Source organism: Chiloscyllium plagiosum, unplaced genomic scaffold (genome assembly GCF_037043375.1).
Source record: "Chiloscyllium plagiosum isolate Xiang-an unplaced genomic scaffold, Cpla_swu_hap1 HiC_scaffold_16, whole genome shotgun sequence".
NCBI classification, from domain to species: Eukaryota; Metazoa; Chordata; class Chondrichthyes; order Orectolobiformes; family Hemiscylliidae; genus Chiloscyllium; species Chiloscyllium plagiosum.
The window spans coordinates 11,879,456-11,905,246 of NW_028270154.1; positions in this window are offsets into that span (position 1 = coordinate 11,879,456).

The window sequence follows — 25,791 nt, forward strand, 5'->3', positions numbered from 1 at the left end:
ATCACCCGCACTGTCTTGCGTGTCCCCAGGTCTGGCAGGCCTTGCTGTGAGCTGGGAGGCTCATGGGTCGTCCTGAAAGCTGTCACCCCGAGAGCCGGAGGGTGGGTAGGCCATCCTGTGAATCTGAAGGTTGGTAGGCTGTCCCAAAGGCCGGAGGGTGGGTAGGCCACCCTGATGCCAGTCACCCTGATGCCAGTCACCCCGAGAGCCAGATGGTGGGTAGGCTGTCCTGAGCACTGTCTTCCCGATAAGGGGTAATCGGGACGGGCTATCCTAGAGGTGGTCGAAAGGTGTCAGAGCAGCCGAGCACCAGAAGGCGCGGAGGGGCGGGCTGAGATCTGGAAGGCTTGTGAGCTACCCTACACGCTGTCGTCCCACGGAAGGAGACGGGCTGTCCTAGAGGTGGCTGAAAGGTGTGCCAGGATAGCCCACTGGTCGGAGGTGCAATGGGGTGGGTGAGAGCCCAATGGTATGTAGGGGCAGACTGAGAGCCAGAAGGTGGGTAGCTATCCTCCGTGCTGTCACCCTGGGCAGATACCAGGGTGGGCTGCCCCAGAGGTGGTCAAAAGGTGCTAAGGATGGTTAGTGAAGCCGGAAGGTGGGTAGGCTGACCTGACCGCTTTCACCCCGGGTGGGTGCTGGGTGGGCTGTCCTAGAGGTGGTCGAAAGGTGTGTCAGGGTTGACTCAGAACTGGGAGGGGCATGGGGTGCACCGAGAACTGGAAGGTGGGTAGGGGCGGGCTGCCTTAGTGGTGGGAGGAGTGGGGGCTTGCTGGGTCTGTATTGTCTGCACTTTTGTATGGAACAGCATTGTCTAATGTACAACTGTCATTGTTGATGTCTCCTTATATTTCATATGTTAAATTGGGATTTGAGGTTTGTCCTCACGTCCCTGTAAACTGTTTGAACGGTAGGGTTTGGGGCTTGGCTTTGCTGCTCCTCTCCCTTGTAAAATTGCTGTCTCTTGTATGCAGCTGTAAATGTAACAGTTTGTTGTAAACTGTTTTTGTAATTTGTTTAATAAACAGGAGATTGAGTCTCCTCAGTTTAGGGGACTGACTCTGTGCTGGCTGGTGCTACAGTCAGTGTGTTACTGCTTTTTTTTTGAAGGGGGAAACCTGATCACTGAACTGGCTGAATTATTTAGCCAGTTTGTTAACTGGCATTTCTTTTAGTGAGGACTGATTGTTAAACTCCTTATGCACATAATGTGTTTCAGGTGTAGCTCAGTTCTCATTAGGGGGTGGTTGTTTCACTGGCTGGTTACAGCTGGTGTTACTCTTTACTCTTTGAGAAAAGGAAAATGTTAATTTTATGGTAGGGCCTAGCCCTTGGATTCTACTTTTCTTTGTTTTTTGTATTTGCCCTCACTGTGTTTGGTGTTTGGACTGAGCCCTTGTGGAAGACATACATTTTACCAGAGGAGCGGTTCCTGTGGGGAGGCCTAGCCCTGGGACTGGGCCTCTGAAGATAGAACACCTGTCTGTGTGCTGGGAGGTGAGCACTTGCTGTATCCTGAAGACCTTTCCTTTAGGAGTGGATCAAACCCCCGTGAGTTAACTGCACCTGTACAATGTACTGTTCCTGTGAGTGGCCCTGGCTCTCCAAGGCTGGGCCAGGACTCCATGGGGACTGAACACCTGTGTGCTGTGGAGTGTGCATTTGCTGCCTCCAGGAGTGGACTCCACAGATTTGGAATGGACTCCATTTTGGACAATACACCTTTTAAAAACTGGAGTGGACCCCATTCCTGGGAATGGACTCTATATATTTTGAAGACTCTATTTGGAATGTGTGCCAGAAAGGACTGTTTTTTGGTAATTAACTATATTGTGGTGTTTGTTTGGTCTATCACCTGCACTGTCTTGTATCCCTGGGTCTGGCAGGCCTTACTGTGAGCTGGGAGGCTCATGTTTCGTCCTGAAAGCTGCCACCCTGAGCCAGAGGGTGGGTAGGCCATCCTGTGAACCTGAAGGTTGGTAGGCTGTCCTGAAAGCCAGAGGGTGGGTAGGCCACTCTGATGCCAGTTGCCCCAAGAGCCAGATGGTGGGTAGGCCGTTCTGAGCACTGTCATCCTGAGAAGGGGTAATTGGGACGGGCTGGCCTAGAGGTGTTCGAAAGGATAGCCCACTCGCCGGATGGTGCATCGAGGTGGGTGAGGGCCCAATGGTATGTAGGGGCAGACAGCCAGAAGGCAGGTAGCTGTCCTCAGTGCTGTCATCCCCTGGAGGTGGGTTGCCCCAGCTGTGGTTGAAAGGTGCGGAGGGTGGGTAGGCTGTCCTGACTGCTGTCACCCCAGGTGGGTATTGGGTGGGCTGTCCTAGAGGTGGTTGAAAGATGTCAGGGCAGACTGAGAACTGGAAGGGGCATGGGGTGGTCCAAAGCCGCAAGGTGGGTAGGGGCAGGCTGCCTTAGTGGTCGGAAGGTGGGAGGGGTGGGGGCTTGCTGGGTCTGTATTGTATGCACTTTAACTGGATTGTCCTTTTTATGTACAAATGTCATTGCTGTCTTTTTAACTGGGATTTGAGGTTTGTCCTCCTCCCTGTAAACTGGTTGAGCAGTAGCGTTTGGGGTCTAGCTTTGCTGCTCCTCTCCCTTGTAAAATTGCTGTTGTATACAGCTGTAAATGTTAACTTTCTGTCAACTGTTTTGTAATTTGTTCAAAATATAAAAATAAACAGGAGATTCAAAGTCTCCTCTCACTGGGGACTGCCTCTGAGCTGGCTGATCAGTACGCGTGCATACTGTGCATGTGTAAATAAAGGGTGACTTGGTGACGGAGTACTGGCCTCTGTGCAGTTATTTCAAAGACAAACTGTCAAATTTTTGTTATATCTTAGAACTATGCAAAATGGCATCAATTTCTAATTCTGCAACAGTGCTATTTATGAGCACTTTTAAATATGTCTGCATTTGCAAAACATCTGGCTCCAGCTTCCAGAAGTTCTGTGGTGTCTACCTATTTTTCTCTGATCAACAGCCAGGCTTATGGCCTGTTCAGAAATGTCACTGTCCACTTCAGGAGCAGGTATGACCTGTTCCTGGGCCTCCTGGCTCAGAGTTAGGGACACGGCTTGCATCCTCTTTGAGGTTTGTCAAAACAACTTTTTTCTCCACAGGAGAATTCCCTGATTCCTGTTTGAAATCATGGCTGTGGGATTGTTTGCATCCTGGGGGTGACCAGGCCTCAATTTAATTCCTCGAAGGCAGAACATATGACAGTACGTCACTCCCCATGGCTGCGCTGGTATTGTCAGCTGGTATATCTAGGTGCAGGTCCAGGAGTTAATTCTGAACTGCACCTTCTGATTCAGAAGCAAGAGTCATGACAGAGCTCCATGTGAACATATTTGAGATGTGTTTGGACCTTTACTGTCATTTCTGGTTATTTTTCCTCTTGGAGCACTGCAGCTGTGTACAGAGCCTGTAGGCCGGAGTTGAACTCCCGAACATGTTTGGTCAGGCTGCAGCTGTGGAGAGGAAAAATAGTTTTTTTACAAAAAAAACTTTCATCACTTCCCAGGTGCTGCCAGAGTTATTTAATTTTTTAAAAATATTATTCTCTGACTAGGCCAACCCATACTGCCCATCCCTAATCTCCCTAGAGAAGGTGTTGGTGAACTGCTGCCTTGAATATTGCGTGGAATGTAGGAACAGCCACACTGCTGTTAGGGAGAGACTTTCAGGTTTTTGATGCTGTGAAGTGAAGGAACAATAATATATATTACCAAGGTCAGGAAGGTGAGTGGCTTGGAGGGGAACTTGCAAAGGGTAGTGTTCCTAAGTATCTGTTGCACTTACCTTTTATGAATGTTAGAGGTCATGGGTTTGGAAGATATTATCTAAGATGCTTTGGTAAATTGTTACAGTGCATATTAGAGATATATGCTGCTGTGACTGATCATTGGTGGCAGAGGAAGTGAATGTTGAAGGTGGTGGATGGGGTAATCCATAGTTTGCTCATCTGTAATTGCCCTGGGCTGAAAATGTGTTGCTGGAAAAGCGCAGCAGGTCAGGCAGCATCCAAGGAGCAGGAGAATCAACGTTTTGGGCATGAGCCCTTCTTCAGGATCCTCTGCGAATCCTCTTACAAGGATGCCTTCCTTGAAGAAGCTCTCTTCCTCCCTCTACAAGATTCCTGAAGAAGGGCTCATGCCCGAAATGTTGATTCTCCTGCTCCTTGGATGCTGCCTGACCTGTGCTTTTCCAGCAACACATTTTCTGCTCTGATCTCCAGCATCTGCAGTCCTCACTTTCTCCTGTAATTACCCTGGAACTGGGTAACTTTTGTGGGCAGTTAAGAGTCAACCTCATTAAGGATGAGGTTTCTAAATTCTTGGAAGAGCAGGGTTGGATTAGAACAAGTCAACATGGATTTTAGTAAGGGGAGGTCGTGCCTGAAAAACCTGTTGGAGTTCTTTGAAGAGGTGACAAGTAGGTTAGACTAGGGAAACCCAGTGGATGTGGTCTACCTAGACTTCCAAAAGGCCTTTGATAAGGTGCCACACGGGAGGCTGCTGAGCGAGGTGAGGGCCCATGGTGTTCAAGGTGAGCTACTGGTATGGATTGAGGATTGGTTGTCTGACAGAAGGCAGAGAGTTGGGATAAAAGGTTCTTTTTCGGAATGGCAGCCGGTGACAAGCGGTGTCCCGCAGGGTTCAGTGTTGGGGCCGGAGCTGTTCACATTATATATTAATGATCTGGCTGAAGAGACTGGGGGCATTCTAGCGAAGTTTGTCGATGATACAAAGTTAGGTGGACAGGCAGGTAGTACTGAGGAAGTGGGGAGGCTGCAGAAGGTTCTAGACAGTTTGGTAGAGTGGTCCAGGAAATGGCTGATGGAATTCAATGTGAGCAAATGCGAGGTCTTGCACTTTGGAAAAAAGAATAGAAGCATGGACTACTTTCGAAACGGTGAGAAAATTCGTAAAGCCAAAGTACAGAGGGATCTGGGAGTGCTAGTTGAGGATTCTCTAAAGGTAAACATGCAGGTTGAGTCCATGATTAAGAAAGCGAATGCAATGTTGTCATTTATCTCGAGGGTTGGAATATAAAAGCACTGTTGTGCTACTGAGACTTTATAAAGCTCTGGTTAGGCCCCATTTGGAGTACTGTGTCTAGTTTTGGTCCCCACACCTCAGGAAGGACATACTGGCACTGGAGCGTGTCCAGCGGAGATTCACATGGATGATCCCTGGAATGGTAGGTCTAACATGAGGAACGGCTGAGGATCCTGGAATTGTATTCATTGGAGTTTAGAAGATTAAGGGGAGATCTAATAGAAACTTAAAAGATAATACATGGCTTGGAGAGGGTGGACGCTAGGAAATTGTTTCCGTTAGGCGAGGAGACTAGGACCCGTGGACACAGCCTTAGAATTAGAGGGGGTAAATTCAGAACAGAAATGCGGAGACATTTCTTCAGCCAGAGAGTGGTGGGCCTGTGGAATTCATTGCCACAGAGTGCAGTGGAGGCTGGGACGCTAAATGTCTTCAAGGCAGAAATTGATAAATTCTTGATGTCACAAGGAATTAAGGGCTAAGGGGAGAATGCAGGTAAGTGGAATTGAAATGCCCATCAGCCATGATTGAATGGCGGAGTGGACTCGATGGGCCGAATGGCCTTACTTCCGCTCCTAGGTCTTATGGTCTTAACCCACATTGGTGTGGATCTGGAGTCACAAGTAGGCCAGACCAGCTCAGGATAGCAGTTTTCTTCTCGAAATGGCATTCATGAGAGAGGTTTTTATGACAATCGACGTTAGCTTTTAATTCAATTGGCTTCATTGAATTTAAATTCCGGGTCCCAGTCATAGTGAGATTTGAACCATTGCCACAGAACACTAGCTGGGAGCACCTTGGTTTTAACAAAAGTCGTATTGCTGTGCCACTTCCCCGTAATGTGCTGAGTGTTTCCTCTTTTTATTTCAGACTTTGAGCATTTGCTGCATTTCACTTTCGCACATTAGGACTTGGTCTGTGATGGACAGGGAGATATACCATGCAACACAAAGAAATCACCTATTGCACACTGAAGGGCAAATTAGTTGTGATACAGCATGTTACTGCGTCAACCACTTGTATGTGGATCATAAACAAAGTTCACTGGAGTAACTATCCTTTATTGCAACTAACAACATTGTAGTTAGGAAAATAGTTCAGAAAGGGTAGGAATAGAGGAGCAAAGGATTTGGATGCTGACATCATGAAAAATAGTGTCACAGCTTCACAAGAACAAACCAAAGATGATTGATTTTTTTTTGAGAGGGGTAGAATTGAAAAGCAGAGAATGGATTCAAAACTGGCATCAAATCTTACTTAAACCACTTTTGGAGAAAGCACTCTTGGAGTACTTTGCCCAGCTCTGGTCTCCATCACTGACAGTGACTTGGAAACATCAATGTAACTGAATTAGTCAAGTCCTAAAGATTTGATTTGATTTGTCATGTACTAAAATACAGAGAAAAGTATTGTTGTGAGTGTAAACCAGACAAATCATACCTTACATAAGGACATCAGGGTATTAGGACAGAATGCAGAATATAGTGTTACAGCTACAGTGAAGATGCAGAGAAAGATCAACTCTAACGTATGAGAAGTCCGTTCATAAGTATGATAACAGTGGGGAAGAATCTGTTCTTGAATCTGTTGGTGCACGTTTTCAAACTTTTGTTTGGGAGAGAGTATTCCCAGATGGGAGGGGTCTTTGATTATGTTAGCTGCTTTCCGGAGGTAGTGGGAAGTGTAGGCAGAGTCAGTGGGAGGAAGGAGCAGATGCTGGAATCTGTACTGAAAACCACAAATGCTGGAGATCACAATGGGTCAGGCAGCATCCATAGGGAGAGAGCAAGCTAATGTTTAGAGTCTAGATGACACTTCAAAGCTGAAATGAAATGTGGAGGGGTAGCATTTATGTTACAGTTGGTTTGGGGGCAGTGGCAGGGTCTAGACTGCTGGGGGAGAAAGGATGCTGATAGTTCAGATTAAGTGATCGGAATGTCAGAATGGCAGATCAATGGTGTGTCTAACTGCCAGACTGGAAAGGACAGACAGTTCAACTGGGGAGGGAAGGAGGGGAGAGAGGATATGGTGACAGAGTATGTAACAAATAAAGCTAAAATAAAGGGATGGAATGGGAAAGGGTTGACAATCTGAAAGTCGGGACTGTGGTTCTGGAAAGGTACAGCTGGTCAGGCAACATCCAAGGAGCAGGAGAATCGCCGTCTCAGGCAAAAGCCCTTTGAACTCCATACTAAGTACAAAAGGTTGTAAAGTGCCTAGTCGGAAGATGAGATGTTGTTTCTTCAGTTTGCTCTATGATTCACTGGGACACTGCAGCATGCTGAGGGCAGACACGGGGGGTATGCGAGCAGGACGCAGTGACTGGCTACGGGAAGGTCGGGGTCATGCTAGCTATCAAATGACACTTACTCAGTGACAATGCACTCACTGACAACTCAGCTTGGGTGCTGTCAGGGCCCTCAATCACTGACTGTGTTACCACAATGACCCACAGTCCAAAGAAAGTACATTGTTGCACATTGGAACACCCTGCTAGATAAACGCAAGATCTTCCTTTATGTAATTTGCTCTTTTCACCCGAGACTTGTGTGTTGTCCATTGTAAATCACTTCAGACTGTGCGTACTGGTGTTAGCCTGACCCCAAGTCAAAAGTCCTCCTCTGAACCACATCTGATAGAGTGTGTGCACATTATCAGATGCCTTCACATTCACGAGTTTCCAGTTATGTAATGGTCACATTACTGGGTTTGTAACCACACAGAATGCTGCAGAAACTCAGCAGGTCTGGCAGTACCTGCAGAGAGAGAGGCGTTTCAAATTTTGAGCTCCGTATTGTTCAGCACTGAGCAGTGCCGGAATGTAGTTTATTTTTTAATATGCATTTGCCAACACTAGGAGGGAGATCAAAAACAATGAAGGTGAGTAACTGAAAGATTAAAATGGGAATACCATCAGAGAGAAGAGCAAAACTTCTGCAAGTGGGCTTCCTGGGCGATAAGTGACAGTGACTTAAAGACACGAATAAAGATAAAATACTGCAGATGTTGCAAATCTGAAGCAAGCACAGAGAATGCTGGAGAATCTGTGCAGACAGAAACACAGTTAAAGTTTCGAGTCTGGTATGACTTTTTCAGTACTAAAAGGTGCTGGAAAGTAAATTATTTTTTATACTTTTGCCAAAACTAGCAGGGAGATAGAAAGCATTGACAATGAACAAGCTTCCAGGAGAAAGTGAGGACTGCAGATGCTGGAGATCAGAGTTGAAATGCGTGTTGCTGGAAAAGCACAGCAGGTCAGGCAGCATCCGAGGACAAGGAGAATCGACGTTTCCGGCATAAGCCCTTCATCAGGAGCAAGCTTCCAACAATCCAGATTGCTGGGTTAGAGATCTGCTGCTGTGAGTTCAAATCTTACAACAGCATCTAACTTTCAATTCATACACAGGTATAGGTATTCCAGCGCCTTCAGCCCTGGAATTAAAACCAAGTACATGCACTGGTTTCCAGGAAACTCCCAGTTTGTCATATCATACAACGTCCTCTCCTTTTCTTGCCCAGTCCAGTTTTATATGTGACTCCAGGCCCACAGGATGTGAATGACTCCTCACTGTTCTATGAAATGAGCCTCTCAGCTGTGTGGAGCCACCATATCAGAATGCAGTGTTCCAGGAAGCTGCCTTAGCAGGACAGTCTCAATGGTATTGCCACATTGGCATTAATCAGTAATGACTGCATCCTGGGTGTGAATTAATAAACAACTCAGTGGTTAGCACTGTTGCCTCACAGCACCAGGGTCCCAGGTTCAATTCCAGCCTCGGGCAACTGTCTGTATGGAGTTTGCACATTCTCACCGTGTCTGCGTGGGTTTCCTCTGGGTGCTCCGGTTTCTTCCCACAGTCCAAAGATGTACAGGTCAGGTGAATTGGCCATGTTAAATTGCTCATAGTGCTAGGTACTTTAGTCGGAGGAAAATGGGTCTGGGTGGGTTACTCTTCAGTGGTTCAGTGTGGACTTGTTGGGCCGAAGGGCCTGTTTCCACACTACAGGGAATCTAATCTACTGTAAACAACGTACACCATAACAGAGTCACAGCTGCACTTTTGAGCAGGAACACAAGATGATTGATTATGATTCCTTTTGAAACATTCAGGGGTTAGTATTGAGGCAGTGCCGAGCTATTGGAGAGTCAGTATCGAGGGAGTGCTGCACTGTCAGTGGGTCAGTACTGAGGGAGTGCTGCACTGTCAGAGGGTCAGTATCGAGGGAGTGTCGCACTGTCGGAGGGTCAGTACTGAGGGAGTGTTACACTGTCAGAGGGTCATTAGATTAGATTACTTACAGTGTGGAAACAGGCCCTTTGGCCCAACAGGTCCACACCGACCCGCCGAAGCGCAACCCACCCATACCCAACCCACCCTTACCTAACACTACGGGCAATTTAGCATGGCCAATTCACCTGACCTGCACATCTTTGGACTGTGGGAGGAAACCGGAGCACCCGGAGGAAACCCACGCAGACACGGGGAGAACGTGCAAACTCCACACAGTCAGTCGCCTGAGGAAGTGCCGCACTGTTGGAGGGTCAGTGCTGAGGGAGTGCCGCACTGTCGGAGGGTCAGTACTGAGGGAGTGCCGCACTGTCGGAGGGTCAGTGCTGAGGGAGTGCCGCACTGTCAGAGGGTCAGTACTGAGGGAGTGCTGCACTCTCAGAGAATCAGTACTGAAGGAGTGCTGCACTGTCAGAGGGTCAGTGCTGAGGGAGTGCTGCACTGTCAGAGAGTCACTACTGAGGGAGTGCCGCACTGTCAGAAGGTCAGTATCGAAGGAGTGCTGCACTGTCAGAGGGTCACTACTGAGGGAGTATCGCACTGTCAGAGGGTCAGTACCAAGGGAGTGCTACACTGTCAGAGGGTCAGTACTGAGGGAGCACTGCACTGTCAGAGGGTCAGTGCTGAGGGAGTGCTGCACTGTCAGCGAGTCAGTGCTGAGGGAGTGCTGCACTGTCAGCGAGTCAGTGCTGTGGGAGTGCCGCACTGTCAGGGGGTCAGTACTGAAGGAGTGTCACACTGTCAGAGAGCCAGTACTGAGGGAGTGCTGCACTGTCAGGGCATCAATACTGAGGGAGTGCTGCACTGTCAGAGTGTCAATACTGAGGGAGTGCTGTACTGTCAGAGCGTCAGTACTGAGGAAGTGTTGCACTGTCAGAGCGTCAGTATTGAGGGAGTGTTGCACTGTCAGAGCGTCAGTACTGAGGGAGTGTCACACTGTCAGAGAGTCAGTACTGAGGGAGTTCTGCACTGTCAGAGCATCAGTACTGAGGGAGTGTCACACTGTCAGAGGATCGTTACAGTATTTGAGAGTTTTAAATTGGAAAACTGAGGAAACTGAGTTCCATTTGCTTCGGGCACAGAAGCTTAAGGAGGGACTCGGTTCAGATCTTTAACATTATGAGGGATTTTGAGAGACAATATCAGGTTTCAGTGGCAGATGGACTGATAATCAAATGATGTAGATTTCAGACAATTGGTAAAAGAACCAAAGGAAGTGATGTGGGAACACTTTTTGATGAAGTGCAGTATTGTCATTTGGTGAAGTCAATTTAATAGTTACACTTGCAAAGAAATTGATGTCTACTTGAGTGGAGTACAAAACCATGCAGGGCGATGGGGAAGGAGTTGTGGGAGTCAGGGCAATTCTACCAAAAGGTCCACAACAAGCTCCAGGTCAAATGAGCCCCTTCTGTAATTATGCATTCTGTACTGCTTTCATTAAACAGCCTCCTGGATGGACTATTTAATTTATTTCATTCTTTCATGGGATGTAGGCCAGTATTTGTTGCTCACCCCTAATTACCCATAAACTGACGGATTCATTAAGGTCATTGCGAAGGGCAGTTAAGAGTCAGCCATATTTTTGTGCGTCTGGAGTCATCTCAGACCATAAGAAGTAGAAGTAGAAGTAGGCCATTCAGCCCATTGAGTCAGTCCGTCATTCATTGAGATCACGGCTGGTGTGACAGTCCTCAACTCCAGTTGTCTCCCTTTTCTCTTAGTAATTAAAAATCTGTCTATCTCAGCATTTGATATACTTAAAGACCAAACACCAACAATCCTCTGCGGTAATGAATTCCACGCACTCACTACCTTCTGAGCCCAAGCTTCGTTTTAAATAGATAAGTCCTTATGATGAAATTATGCCCTTGATCCTCAACACTCCCACAAAGGGAAACAATGTCGATCTGGTTAAGTCCACAAAGAATGTTGCATGTTCTAATAGGGCAGCCTTAATCTTCTAAGTTCCAATGAGTACAGGCCAAACCTACTCAACTTCTCCCCATAAGACAGTCCCTCAATACCTGAGATCAATCTAGACTGCCAGTATATCTTTCCTCAGATAAGGGTGATAAGCATGTAGGCAGACAGGATAAAGACAGTATGTTTCCTTCCTAGCGTACAAGATTTTCCGTATGCATTTTATAACACCTCCACCCCCCCACCCCGCCCACCGTACATACTTGAAAAAGTTAATTTTTTAGACTACTTCTTAAATTAATGGGGTCAACTATTAAATGGATAGTACTTTTGAGGGGCTGAAATTCATGCTACAGTCCAAAACACCTTACCATCAGCAGAAGCCCAATAGAGTTGTCTCTGGTTTGTTACCCGTGCCATGTGATAGAGAGTCGAGGAATAGGGAGAGAGAACAGTTAAATGCGTGGCTACAGGGATGGTGCAGGAGGAAGGGATTCCGGTATTTGGATAACTGGGGTTCTTTCTGGGGAAGGTGGGACCTCTATAAACAGGATGGTCTACACCTGAACCTGAGGGGCACCAGTATCCTTGTGGGAGGTTTGCAAGTGCTCTTGGGGGGGGTTTAAACTAACTCTGCGGGGGCATGGGAACCCAGACTGTAGCTTTAGGGTGCAGGACCTGGAGTGTAGGGAGGTTAGGAACATGGCATCAATTTCAAAGGAGGGTGCCTGTAAACACGAAAGTGGCTTGAAGTGTGTATACTTCAATGCAAGAAGTATACGAAATAAGGTAGATGAACTTGCAGCATGGGTTGGTACCTGGGACTTTGATGTTGTGGCTATTACGGAGACATGGGTAGAACAGGGACAGGATTGGCTGTTGCAGGTCCCAGGGTTTAAATGTTTTAGTAGGGTCAGAGGTGGGGGTAAAAGAGGGGGAGGTGTGGCATTGCTTATCAAAGATAGTATTATAGCTGTGGAAAGGACGATGGATGAAGACTCGCCATCTGAGGTAGTTTGGGCTGAGGTTAGGAATAGGAAAGGTGAGGTCACCCTGTTAGGAGTTTTTTACAGGCCTCCTAATAGTCCTAGAAACGTAGAAGAAAGGATTGCGAGGATGATTCAAGAGAAGAGTGAAAGTAATAGGGTGATTGTTATGGGGGACTTTAACTTTCCTGATATTGATTGGGAAAGCTATAGCTCTAGTTCGTTAGATAGGTCGATGTTTGTCCAATGTGTGCAGGAGGGTTTCCTGACACAATATGTAGATAGGCCAACAAGAGGTGAGGCTATACTGGATTTGGTTCTGGGTAACGAACCAGGCCAGGTGTTAGAATTAGAGGTAGGTGAGCACTTTGGGGACAGTGACCACAATTCGGTGACTTTTAATCTAGTGATGGAGAGGGATAAGTGTGCACTGCAGGGCAAGAGTTATAGCTGGGGGCAGGGAAATTATGATGCGGTGAGGCATGACTTTGAATGCGTGGCTTGGAAAAGTAGGCTTCAAGGCAAGGGCGTAATTGATATGTGGAGCTTGTTCAAGGAGCAACTATTGAGTGTCCTTGATAAGTATGTACCTGTCAGGCAGGGAGGAAAGGGTCGTGTGAGGGAGCCGTGGTTTAATAAGGAATTGGAATCCCTTGTTAAATGTAAGAGGGCGGCTTATGTAAAGATGAGGCGTGAAGGTTCAATTGGGACGATTGAGAGTTATAAGGTAGCCAGGAAGGATCTGAAGAGAGAGCTAAGAGCAGCAAGGAGGGGACATGAAAGGTCCTTAGTTGGTAGGATTAGAGAAAACCCTAAGGCTTTCTATAGGTATGTCAGGAATAAAAGAATGACTAGGGTAGGAATAGGTCCAGTCAAGGATAGTAGTGGGAAGTTGCGTGTGGAGGTTGAAGAGATTGGGGAGACAATGAATGAATACTCTTCGTCAGTATTCACTCAGGAACAGGACATTGTTGCCGATGTGAATACTGAGTCACAATTAAGTAGAATGAATGGCTTTGAGGTATGTAGGGAAGAGGTGTTGGAAATTCTGGAAAGGGTGAAAATAGATAAGTCTCCTGGGCCTGATGGCATTTATCCTAGGATTCTCTGGGAAGTAAGGGAGGAGATTGCAGAGCCATTGGCCTTGATTTTTATGTCCTCGTTGTCTACAGGAATAGTGCCAGAAGACTGGAGGCTAGCAAATGTGGTTCCCTTGTTCAAGAAGGGGGGTAGGGATAACCCTAGTAACTATAGGCCGGTGAGTCTCATTTCTGTTGTGGGCAAAGTCTTAGAGAGAATTGTAAGGGATAGGATTAATGAACATCTGGATAGGAATAATGTGATCAAGGATAGTCAGCATGGTTTTGTGAAGGGCAGGTCGTGCCTCACAAACCTTATTGAATTCTTTGAGAAGGTGACTAAGGAGGTGGACGAGGGGAAAGCAGTAGATGTGGTGTATATGGATTTTAGTAAGGCATTTGATAAGGTTCCCCATGTAGGCTACTTCAAGAAATACGGAAGTATGGCATTGAGGGTGAGTTGGAGGTTTGGATTAGGAATTGGCTGGCTGGAACAAGACAGAGGGTAGTAGTTGATGGTAAAGGTTCATCTTGGAGTGCCGTTACTAGCGGTGTTCCGCAAGGATCTGTTTTGAGACCATTGCTGTTTGTCATTTTTATAAATGACCTGGAGGAGGGGCTAGAAGGTTGGGTGAGCAAGTTTGCGGATGATACGAAAGTCGGAGGAGTTGTTGACAGTGAGGAAGGATGTGTCAGGTTACAGCGGGATATAGATAAGCTGCAGAACTGGGCAGAAAGGTGGCAAATGGAGTTCAATGTAGATAAGTGTGAGGTGATTCACTTTGGTAAGAGTAACAAAAAGATGGGGTACTGGGCTAATGGTCGGATACTCGGTAGTGTGGATGAGCAGAGGGATCTTGGTGTCCATGTACACAGATCTTTGAAAGTTGCCACCCAGGTAAATAGTGCGGTGAAGAAGGCATATGGCGTACTGGCTTTTATTGGTAGAGGAATTGAGTTCCAGAGTCCTGAGATCATGTTGCAGTTGTATAAGACTCTGGTGCGGCCGAATCTGGAGTATTGTGTGCAGTTTTGGTCGCCATACTATAGGAAGGATGTGGAGGCACTGGAACGGGTGCAGAGGAGGTTTACCAGGATGTTGCCTGGTATGGTAGGAAGATCGTATGAGGAAAGGCTGAGGCACTTGGGGTTGTTTTCATTGAAGAAAAGAAGGTTTAGGGGTGACTTGATAGAGGTGTACAAGATGATTAGGGGTTTAGATAGGGTTGACCGTGAGAACCTTTTTCCATGTATGGAGTCAGCTATTACGAGGGGGCATAGCTTTAAATTAAGGGGTGGTAGGTATAGGACAGATGTTAGGGGTAGGTTCTTTACTCAGCAAGTCGTGAGTTCATGGAATGCCCTGCCAGTAGCAGTGGTGGACCCTCCCTCTTTATGGGCATTTAAGCGGGCATTGGATAGGCATATGGAGGATAGTGGGCTAGTGCAGGTTAGGTGGGCTTGGATCAGCGCAACATTAAGGGCCAAAGGGCCTGTACTGCGCTGTATTCTTCTATGTTTCTATGTTCTATGATCTCGAAATGAATAAAGAAAAAAAACACAATGAATTATGGTAATTATTGAATAAAGACAATAGTGACAAAATGAATTAGTAAACTTCTATTTATACAAGCAAAAAGTGAAGTAGAAATGTAATATGGCTTTAAATTATAATTAGATTCATGGAGTCATAGAGATGTACAGGACGGAAACAGACCCTTCGGTCCAACTCGCCCATGCCAACCAGATATCCCAACCCAATCTAGTCCCACCTGCCAGCACCTGGCCCATATCCCTCCAAATCCTTCCTATTCATATACCCATCCAGATGCCTCTTAAATGTTGCAATTGTACCAGCCTCCACCACTTCCTCTGGCAGCTCATTCCATACACGTACCAAATTACATCTTAAATTTAGCAGGTCAAATACATGTCACTTGACTCTGACCTGATGTATCTTACACTTTCCCCAAATTGGTGTGAATTGTACATCAAATCAGATAATAGCATAAAAAAATCATTCATTTCCTCATCGTAATGTTTATGTACAGGATAATACCTTGACTCACAAATGTTGATCTGTTATCTGCGAAGAACTAGGGTTGACTTTTATACCAGAGTTTTGGGCAGGAAACAGGGGGTCAACTTTTACATGAAATCGACTTTCACTTGAGTCGATATGGTATTTTTAAAACGGGGACAAATGATGTTTTTGTGGTTACCCTGGTTTCAATTCCAGATTTGTTAATGGAATTGAAATTTAGCAACCCACCACGGGTGGGATTCAAACCCAAATCTCTGCAGTTTTCACCTGGGCTTGGATGACAAACCCAATGGGATTGTCACTATGCCACTGAACTCTCCCAGCTTTGATTGTGAGAAGCAGCATTTTGTTTGTTGCTTTCTGTTAAAGATAAAGCCCTAAACTGCCTGAATATGAATTTCAATGTGTATATTCTAAATTCATGCATTTGTTACAGAAGTCATCTGCAGCTGTTTGATCATAGAAAAAAGAACATGAACAATCAGGTGGACAGAGATTATTATTCTAATAAGATCCTTGCCCTGCCCATGTGGATCAGTTGCAAAAAACAAACCGTTTGATCATGTGTTTTTGCTCACAGCAAAAAGTGAGTTCTGCAAGGCAGCTGTGTCTGATAGCATTGAGGAGGCAATTTCCAGTTATATTTTTCAAAAGAGTAGTCCAGGGCATGCATCAAAGACAGCACTCTCATCTTGGACTCAGAAGACTCTCCATTTAAGTCCCATGCTTAGATTTGAGGCAATTATCTATCTACATTCCCAGTGTGACTTTGAAGATGGTCGGGACTGAGGGAGCACGACACTGTCAGAGGGTTAGTGCTGAGGGAGTGCCGCTCTGTCGGAGTGTCAGTACTGAGGGAGTGCTGCACTGTCAGAGGGGCAGTGCTGAGGGAGTGCTGCACTGTCCGAGGGTCAGTACTGAGGGACCGCTGCACTGTCAGAGGGTCAGTACTGAGGGAGTGCTGCACTGTCAGAGGGCCAGTACTGAGGGAGTGCTGCACTGTCAGAGAGTCAGTACTGAGGGATTGCTGCACTGTCAGAGGGTCAGTACTGAGGGATCACTGCACTGTCAGAGGATCAGTACTGAGGGAGTATTGCACTGTCAGAGGGTCAGTACTGAGGGAGTGCCACACTGTCAGAGAATCAGTACTGAGGGAGTGCCACACTGTCAGAGAATCAGTACTGAAGGAGTGCTGCACTGTTGGAGGGTCTGTACCGAGGGAGTGCTACACTGAGAGAGGGCAGTACTGAGGGAGTGCCACACTGTCAGAGAGTCAGTGCTGAGGGAATGCTGCACTGTCAGAGGGTCAGTACTGAGGGAGTATTGCACTGTCAGAGGGTCAGTCCTGAGGGAGTGCTGCACTGTCGGAGGGTCAGTACTGAGTGTGTGCTGCACTGTCAGAAGGTCAGCACTGAGAGTGTGTCACACTGTCAGAGGGTCAGTACTGAGGGAGTGCTGCACTATCAGAGGGTCAGTACTGAGGGAGTGCCACACTGTCAGAGAATCAGTACTGAGGGAGTGCCACACTGTCAGAGAATCAGTACTGAAGGAGTGCTGCACTGTTGGAGGGTCAGTACTGAGGGAGTGCTACACTGAGAAGGGTCAGTACTGAGGGAGTGCCACACTGTCAGAGAGTCAGTGCTGAGGGAGTGCTGCACTGTCACAGGGTCAGTGCTGAGGGAATGCCACACTGTCAGAGGGTCAGTGCTGAGGGAGTGCTGCACTGTCACAGAGTCAGTACTGAGGGAGTGCTGCACTGTCAGAGAGTCAGTACTGAGGGATTGCTGCACTGTCAGAGGGTCAGTCCTGAGGGAGTGCTGCACTGTCAGAGGGTCAGTACTGAGTGTGTGCTGCACTGTCAGAAGGTCAGCACTGAGAGTGTGCCACACTGTCAGAGGGTCAGTACTGAGGGAGTGCTGCACTATCAGAGGGTCAGTACTGAGGGAGTGCCATACTGTCAGAGAATCAGTACTGAGGGAGTGCCACACTGTCAGAGAGTCAGTGCTGAGGGAGTGCTGCACTGTCAGAGGGTCAGTACTGAGGGAGTATTGCACTGTCAGAGGGTCAGTCCTGAGGGAGTGCTGCACTGTCGGCGGGTCAGTACTGAGTGTGTGCTGCACTGTCAGAAGGTCAGCACTGAGAGTGTGTCACACTGTCAGAGGGTCAGTACTGAGGGAGTGCTGCACTATCAGAGGGTCAGTACTGAGGGAGTGCCACACTGTCAGAGAATCAGTACTGAGGGAGTGCCACACTGTCAGAGAATCAGTACTGAAGGAGTGCTGCATTGTTGGAGGGTCAGTACTGAGGGAGTGCTACACTGAGAAGGGTCAGTACTGAGGGAGTGCCACACTGTCAGAGAGTCAGTACTGAGGGAATGCTGCACTGCCAGAGGATCAGTCCTGAGGAAGTGCCATGCTGTCACAGGGTCAGTGCTGAGGGAGTGCTGCACTGTCACAGAGTCAGTGCTGAAGGAGTACTGCATTGTCAGAGGATCAGTACTGAGGGTGTGCCACACTGTCAGAGGGTCAGTGCTGAAGGAGTGCTGCATTGTCAGAGGATCAGTACTGAGGGTGTGCCACTCTGTTGGTGGGTCATTATTGAAGGAATAGTACATTGTCTGAGGTTCTGTCTTTAGGATGAAGTAATCGTTCAAATCTTCGTCCACGCTCTCAGCTGTATATTATACCCAAGATCAAATTTCCACCATTTTGAAGAAGTGCAGGTGAAGTTCAATTGATGTGTTAAAGCAGTCAGACATCCCTGAACCATTATCACTAATAAACAGACTATTTTACTGATTATCCCAATACTGTTTGTGGGATCTTGCTGTGACTAATTAAGTTTCTGAAAATACAATAACTACATCACAAGCAGTACTGTGTTGACTATAAAACACAATGGAGCATCAGTAAGAGGAGGTGTAAATGCAAGTTTTAGTAATTTGTGGTAATATGAGCATAAACAGCATAAATAGTGGGGATTACATGCTCTCTAACTTTGTCAACTATCGCAGTATGTCCAACACACAATTCTTATCACATACTTGCTTTTGATATTCCTTCCGGGAATAGAAACAAGTTTCTTCACCATGGGGTCTTTGAGTGTTTAACCCACAGAAGTATATTAAAACCACATTTCCCAACTGATTCTGATAAATCTTTCCGTACCCTCCAGCTGTGTGGTTCAGCCCAATGCTTTGTGATGTAGATCAGCTGGCTCTTCAGAAACAGTCAAATGTTTGCAATTCAGCACAGCCCAAACTGCTGCCAAAACAATAGTTAGGAACAGGGACTTCAAAGCAGGAGTAGGCCATTCAATCCGTTTGGTCTCCATCCCCTGACCAGGGGGAACATCAACATTGTATCCCGTTCGTCCAGCCTTATCAGAATTTCTTGTGGTTTAATAAGATCCTCTCTCATTTTTCTAAACTTCAGTGAATATAGGCCCCGTTAACCCAATCTGTCCTTACACAGGAAACTTGCCATCTCGGAGACAGTCTGGTGAATCTTTGCTGCACTTCCTCAATGCCAAGTATATAAAGTTAAAAATCACACAACACCAGGTTATAGTCCAACAAGTTTAATCGGAGCGCTGCTCCTTCATCGGGTGGTTTCGGAGTAGCACTCCGAAAGCTAGCGCTTCCAATTAAACCTGTTGGACTATAACCTGGTGTTGTGTGATTTTTAACTTTGTACACCCCAGTCCAACACCGGCATCTCCAAATAATGGCAAGTATGTCTTTTGTTAGGTACGGAGTACAAGTCTGTGCACAGTACTCCAGTTGTGATCTCACAGCTGCAATAACACTTTCTTGTCCATGTACGCCAATTCTCTTGCAATGATGACCAAGGTACTATATGCCTGGAGTACAATGACACCAAGAGTCCCTTTACCCCAAGCTATCGCCATTTTAACATTCTGCCATTCTGTTTTTCCCTCGCAAAGTGGAGACAACTTGATATTTATCCATGTTATTACTGTAACTCTCATAGATTTGCCCACTCACTCAACGTTTCTAAATCAGCCTAAAGCACCACTTCCACTCCCACCTGGTGTTGGATTGGTATTCAGGACAAGCTTGCCAGTTGGAAACAAAATTGGCTTGGCAGTAAGAGATGGAGGGTAGCAGGGATTGTTTCCAGACTGGAAGCTTACTGGAAGTGGTGTTCCGCAAGGATCGTTGCTGGGACTACTGTTGTTTGTCATTTATATGAACAATTTGGATGTGAATATAAGTAGCATGGTTAGTATGTTTATGGATGACACCAAAATCAGTGGTATAGTCGACAGTGAAGAATGTTATCTAAAATTATATTGATCAGTTGGGCGAACGGGCTGAGGAGTGGCAGATGGAGTTTAGAACGTGGAACATAGAGCATAGAACAGTACAGATCCTTTGGCCCTCAATATTGTGCTGACCTTTTATATTACTCTAAGATCAAACTAATCTACTATTATCCATGCCTATCCAAGATTCACTTAAATACCCTTAATGCATCTGACTCTACTACCACTGGTGGCAGCACATTCCAAGCAACCACCACTTAATGATGTAAGGTATTGTCTTTTTGTACAATGAACAAGGGCAGGGCTCTGGATAGTGTTGCTGAATGGAGAGTCCTAGGGGTTCAGATACATGGTTCATTGAAAGTTACACCACAGATAGACAGGGTGTTTAAGAGGCATTTAGTATGTTTAATTCAATTGCTCAGACCATTCAGTATAGGAGTTGGAATGTCATGTTGCAGTTGGACAAGTTGTTGGTGAGGCTAATTTTGGGGTACTGTGTACAGTGTTGGTTGTTCTGCTAAAGGAAAGATATTATTAAATTGAAGAGGTTTCAGAAAAGATTTACCAGGATGTTGCCAGGACTAGAGGGTCTGAATTATAAGGAGAAGCAGGATAGGCTGTGACCTTTTTCAATGAGCAAAGGAGCTTGAGGGGTCACCTTATGGAGGTTTATAAAATTATGATGGGCATAGATAAGGTGAATGAGACAAAAAAAATTGCAGATGCTAGAATCTTAAGTAGACCAGCAGGAGGCTAGAAGAGCACAGCAAGCCAGGCTGTATCAGGAGGTGGAGAAGTCCTCTTTCAGGATTCCTGGGGAAGGGTTATACCCGAAACGCCTGACTTCTCCACCTCCTGATGCTGCATAGATAAGGTGAATAGCAAAGGTTCTTTCCCTAGGTTTAGGGAGTTCAAATCGGGGGAGGCGGGGAGAGGAGAAAGGTTTAGGAGGGACATGAGGGGCAACATTTACACTCAGAAGGTGGCTTGTGAAATGAACGGCCAGAGTGATAGAAAGTGTAGAGGCAGATATAGATGCAACATTTGAAAGACATTTGGACACGAATAGGAAAGTTTTAGAGGGATATGGATCAAATGCAGACAAATGGAACTAGTTTAATTTGGGGATCTTGGTCAACATGGACACGTTGGACTGAAGGGTCTGTTTTTGTGCTGTATGACTCTAACTTGGAAATATTACAGTTGATTGCCGAATCCAGATCATTATTACATATTATGAACAACAGGCCCTACCTCTCCCTGTGGTACCCTACCTGTAACCTTCTTCAACTCTGAAAATGGTCCATTTTTCCCTGCTCTGTTCCTGTCTGTTAACCAACTTACAATCCACGCCCGAATATTGCCACCAACCCTATGTGCTTTGATTTTGCCCAATTTTTATGTGAGACTTTATCATAAGCTTTTGGAAAATCTGTCTACATCAAATGCACTGATTCACCCTTACCTATTTTACTAAGTATGTCCTGAAAATACTTCAGCATGTTTGTCAAGCATGATTTCCCTTTCAAAAGTCCATATTGGCTTTGTCGAATCTCATTGATATTTTTAAGTGCCCTGTTATCACATCCTTTGCAATAGACTCCAGCATTTTCCTATTTTTCTATAATTCACTCATTGGAGGGGTTCTACTCAATCTGTCTTAGGAGAGCTCCCTCATCCCTGATATTTGTGTACTAAATATTGATTGCATTCTCTTGATGATAAGATAAGGAGATGAAAATTTAAGATCATAAGACATAGGAGTAACCCTTTGATTCTGCTTTGCCATTCAGTGAGATCATGGCTGATCCAGTAACCTTTAAATCAATTTCCTGCCTTTTCCCCATAGCCCTTGATCTCCTGGCCAATGAAATATCTCTCTATCTCAACCATGAATATACTTAATGACTTAACCTTGAAAGCTGTTTGCGGTAAAGAATTCCACAGATTCACTAACTTTTGAGAGACGAAATTCCTACTTATCTCTGTCTTAAACGTGTGGCTTCTTACTCTGAGATTATACTCCCTGATCCCAGAATCTTCCACAAGGGAAAGCAACCTTTCCACATCAACCTTATTAAGTCTCCTAAGAATCTTAGAGTCATTGAGAGATACAACACAGAAACAGATACTTCGGTCCAACTCGCCCATACTGACCAAATTAAGTTTAACCAATTTGTTGGACTTTTTTGTTAAGTTAACAGAGGGCACTGATAAAGGTAATCATGTAGATGTATTCTACATGGACTTTCAAAAGGCTTATGAGGAGATACTGAGTAGACTGGGATTATATTCATTGGAATTTAGAAGAATGAGAGGGGATCTCATAGAAACATATAAAATTATGAAGGGAGTAGATAAGATAGAAGTAGAGAGGATGTTTCCACTAGCGAATGAAACTAGAACAAGAGGGCATAGCCTCAAAATTAGGGGGACTAGATTTAGGACTAAATTGAGAAGGAACTTCTTCACCCAGGAGGTTGTGAATCTATGGAATTGCATGCCCACTGACGTAGTTGACTCTTCCTCACTGAATGCTTTTAAACCTAAGGTAGATCATTTTGTGAACAGTAAAGGAATTAAGGGTTATGGTGAGAGGGCAGGTAGGTGGAGGTGAGGCCACAAAAAGATCATCCATGATCTTATTGAATGACGGAACAGGTTTGATGGGCCAGACGGCCTATGCGTGCCCCTGGTTCTTATGTTCTTATGTTCAGGTGCACAACAGACTTGAGTGCAAGGGCAAGGAATCCATTTTAAGCTTGTACTGAACACTGGTTCAATATTGCAGCCAGGTCTGCGCCCCAACACTTTGGGAAGGATGAAATGCTTTGGTGAGAGAACTGAAAAGATTCATGAAAATGACGTGAATTCATGAAAGTTCAAAGGATGAGAGTGTTGGCCTGGACGACGAGAAGGTTGAGAGGAAATTTGATTGAGGAATTCAAAATCATGAAGGGTCTGGATGAGCAGATGGGGAGAAGCTGTTCTCTCTCGTGGAAAGATCGAGAGCAAAATGGTTAAGATTCAGGTTTGTAAAGGAAACAATGGTGACATGAGGAAAAACTCTTTTTTTGATGCAGCTAGTGATTAGGATCTGGAACCAGCTGCCCAAGTGCTTTGAGGAGGCAGGTTTGATCAAGAATTTCAAGAGGGAATTGAATTTTCTTTTGTGGGAAGTGGGTACAGCACTTACAGCTCATCCCGAGTTGCTCTTGTAAAGGTACCTTTTCAGACTGCCACAGTCCATTTGGAAGTCAGGCAACACGAGGTTATAGTCCAACAGGTTTATTTGAAATCATAAGCTTTTACAGCACTGCAGCACTCCAAAAGCTGTGATTTCAAATAAACCTGTTGGGACTATAACCTGGTGATGAGTGACTTCTGACTTCGTCCACCCCAGTGCAACACCAGCACCTCCACATCAGGACTACCACAGTTCATTCAGTGCAGGCATATCCACAATGCTTTTAGGGAGCGGGTTCCAGGATTTTGACTCAGCACCGCTGAGAGAACAGCGAGATATTTCCTAGTCAGGAAGATGAGTGGCTTGGAGGGGAAATTAAAGATTATGGTGCTCCGAGTATTGTCCAGGGCTACGGAAATAGGGTGGAATGGTGTGATGTGAATAGCTCCAATAGAAACCAAGCACAGAATGCCATGGGCCAAATGGTTTCCTTGTGTGCAGTAACCATTCTGTAATTCTGCGGCTTACAGAAAAGATGCTCAGTGACTCAGTTGTACATTGGCTTGCCCAGTGTGGCATGTCAACATCTATATTGGCTTCATCTCTCACTGACTGCTGAGTTTTCATAGCCATGATGATACCAAAGACTAGATTGTTTTGGCTCCTGTACTCTGCACTAAGGGATTGGAAACCTAGCCAAGTGCAGTCCATCATCAATTTAGTGAAGAATTTAGGAGAAATTTCTTTATTGAGAGCCTATTGAGAAGGTGTATTGTGTTTGATTCCGCCATATCTTTGGGAAGTTCCGAAACATTATGCAGCTGACAAAGCGTAGTTGCTGTTGTTATGTCAGAAATTAAGAGATGCATTTGCACAGAGGAAGATCCCAGAATAGCAAGCTGATGACAGCCAGCTCTTCGGTTTTTGTCATGTTGTGGAAAGATGGAAATTTCTCAGTGCACAGAATTTCCTGACTTTCTCTAAAATTGTACTATGGGATCTTTCAGGTCTGCCTGGAAATCTGGTGAAAGCAAGTTCAACTGGATATAGTTTGTTGTTGTAATGATGTACTGGGGTATGGGGAGAAGACAGGAGATTGGCACTAAGTAGAGCTAACGCAGGTATAATGACCCGAAAGAGATTCTTCTGTGATTTTGTGGCCTAAGAGAACAGGCTAGGCCTGGTTTTAACATTTCATCTGAAAAGTAATACCTCCGATAGTGCAGGGAATATCTGAGTTAATAAAGACACAGTTTAGGAAAATGAGTTGAGGGAGGTTGCCTACTAGTGATATTGCTGGACCATTAATCCAGAGACCTTGGTAATGTACTCCATCTTGCCATGGGCTTAAATAAAAATCTCAAATTAAGAGTCTAATGATGACCCTGAAAGCATTGCCAATTGTCGGAAAAAAATTATCTGGGTCACTAATGTCCTTTAGGGAAAGAAACTGCCATCCTTACCTGGCCTGGTCTACATGTGACTCCAGACCCACAGCAATGTGGTTGCCTTCTGGGCAATTAAGGATGGGCAATAAATGCTAACCTAGCCAACCAAGAATTAATGAAACAAAGGAATAGAAGGAGCTCCTGATGAAGTGAGATAGAAAGGCAGTGGGATAAGGTTTGACTTGTATCTACACATTGGCATGGACCAGTTGGACAATGAGACATGTTTCTCTGTGGAAAAAGTTTGTCATGTTTGGAGTTTCACCAAAGACTCTTTTGCAAAAACAAGCATAATAGGCATATTCGAGTTGGCTGCCTTTCAGTTTGTGAAATTGGCAAAAAACGAAATGCCAGTCTTGAAGATGTGAATAAGCAACAGGAATCCTGAAATGTTCATTACATTTGAAAACCCAGGTGCTGAGTTCAGAGCTTTAACAAATAAGGAGGATACTAAACCTCTGAGATTGTCCTGGAAGCACCAGGAATTGAAGATTGTTCTCCAGGAATAAGCAAAAAACCTGGAAGAAACATCAGAAGGACAGTAAAGAAAAACAGTATGCCTTTTTTTCCTCCCTGCTTTGATCACTATAGTGATACAAATATTAAAGATGGGGTCTGTGTCGGAATTCTTTTTTATTCATTCACAGAATGTAGGTATTACTGGCTAGGTCAGCTTTTATTGACCATCCCTAATTGCCCAAAGGGATGTTAAGAGTTGCTATGGGTCTGGAGTCAGTGTAGGTCAGACCAGGGAAGGACAACAGTTTCTTTCCCTCAAAGGGGTCAGATAGGTTTTTCCCAAACAATGGTTTCATGGTCATCATTGGATTTTTAATGCCATCTGCTGTGGTAGGATTTGAACCCAGGTCCCTAGGACGTAATGTCATTTCTGGATTAACAGCCCAGTGATAATACAACCCGGCCATCGCCTGCCTGTTCCTTGCATGGGGGGTCAATGGAAACAGGAGGTCAGGTGATGAAAACTCCAGGAGTAAGCAACCTTACCAGTAAGGACAGAAAAAACAGCCCTGGAGACAAGAAGTTTCAATATTTAAAACTTGTGAATTATTCGGAGAAGGGAAAAGTGTGTGTGATAAGGAATTTCATTTAATCTAGGTCTTTGGAAGGAATGATCTAATGTGGATGGTGATTCATAGAACATAGAACATAGAACATAGAACAACACAGCACAGTACAGGCCCTTCTGCCCACGACGTTGTGCCCAGCATTTATCTTAATCTAAGATCAATCTACACACCCCTCAATTTACTGCCATCCACGTGCTTGTCCAGCAGTCACTTAAATGTCCTTAATGTCTCTAACTCTACTACCACCATGGCGATGCATTCCACGTACCGACCACTCATGAACTGTGTTTTTCCTATTATGGTTTCTACTCACTTATTTATCAAAACCCTTCATGATTTTGAACACCTTTATTCACTCTCTCCTCAGGAAGGAGAAAGTGAGGACTGCAGATGCTGG